Genomic DNA, 1,712 nt, shown 5'->3' on the forward strand with positions numbered 1-1,712 from the left:
GGCGGGGCGGGGCGGACAACAACGCCGCAACAAAGTTGAAGAAAAGAGTCCCAAGAGGGCGGAGTGGGGCGGAGCAGTTGGTGAAAGGCGAGTGGGAGTGCGGCAAGGGGGTGGGGGGGATGAGGGACATCAGAGACGCGAAGAGAGGGGGAAGAGAGAGAGAGAGAGAGAGAGAGAGAGAGAGAGAGAGAGAGAGAGAGAGAGGTGTACAATCAACAACAATCAGCCGGACGAAACCAAACACACAATCACATTCTATTATGATCCATGGAAGGAACGGGGACCGGCTTTACTCCCTTTCAGACGCATTGCAGAGCAGCGGGGCCCCGCGAGCTTAGCACGCGAGCGGTGCGCTGTGACTTACAGGGAAGGGACATTTTACTGGACTATAGTTCTGGTTAAAAACTGCGTGCTTTTCAAACGGAGATGTGACAGTATTCTAGGGTGTTGAGTATAGTATCCTCGAGGATATCCTGCTTTTCCATGACTCTTCCCAAAAGTTCTTCGACAAAGACCTCACTTCCTCAACTCTTCCTTTTCCAGCATGCCCGGCCAGGCTGGCTGCTTGGCTGCTTGTAACGATGCACCATTTTACAACTTTTCGTCTTTGCACTTGCGTGTTTCCTAATGGTTGTCCATCCGTTTTCCACACCGCCGGGTTCCACACAGGCAGGAGGATGACGCCACCGAATTCAAATTCCCCACCCTGCCATTACCTTTATCTCTCCTGTCTGTTGTTTGAGTACCAGACACTATTTGAAGGGACACCGCCTTTAAAATGCATTAGGTAGCACCTTTGTTTTTCCACTGTCGTCGTCATGGTAAACATTGCCTCTACAGGGTGGTCCACAGACCCATTTCTTTATTTTGCATATACTGTACCGGATGCAGGCGTGCGGGCGGGTTGCATACTCACACGGGGCCGTACGGCACCGCTGTGAGCGACGGTAGGGCGGCAAGCCTGCCCGCACGCCTGCATGCGTGCGGTACAGTACAAAGCAAACTAAAGGAAGGGCTCTGTGGACCAGCCTAGGGACTAAACTGAAAATTCCTTCAGCACCCCTGGAAATAAGGCACGACCATATAGTAATTTCTCTATGGGCACGACTTACCACCTTTGTGTTTTTAATCCATCCATCCACCCTCCCATCCATCCATCCATCCATCCATCCATCCATCCATCCATCCATTCATCCATCCATCCATCCATCCATCCATCCATCCATCCATCCATCCACATAACCACCCGCCCGCCACTGCTCTCTACTTGAGGCTGTACAGGGTAAGCATGGTCCTGTGAGTTGCCCCTGCACACGCGTGTCACACACACACACACACACACACACACACACACACACAAGCACACTAACACAAGCGGCCACAAGTACTCGAGGCATTATGTCAAAAGCAAGCAAAGTAGGCAGCACAGAGGAAAAGAGCGCGCGCGCGCGCGCGCCGTTCAGCGAGTGCAAGAAGACGAGGGGGGAGTAAGAGGTGAAGGGGAGGAGGAGTTGAAGGGGGGCTCCCGCGGTCGGTTTGCTCGTGGATGGCTGTGGAGGACATTTCGCGGATGATTGTCGACGCGCATATTTAGCCGCGACCCCTAATTTCCTAATTACCGTTGCGCTGCTTTTGCTCTTTTCTCCAGTTCTTTTTATACCGTCTCTCTCTCTCTCTCTCTCTCTCTCTCTCTCTCTCTCTCTCTCTCTCTC

This window comes from Frankliniella occidentalis, unplaced genomic scaffold (genome assembly GCF_000697945.3).
Source record: "Frankliniella occidentalis isolate FOCC.00 unplaced genomic scaffold, Focc_3.1 Scaffold166, whole genome shotgun sequence".
Taxonomy (NCBI): Eukaryota; Metazoa; Arthropoda; class Insecta; order Thysanoptera; family Thripidae; genus Frankliniella; species Frankliniella occidentalis.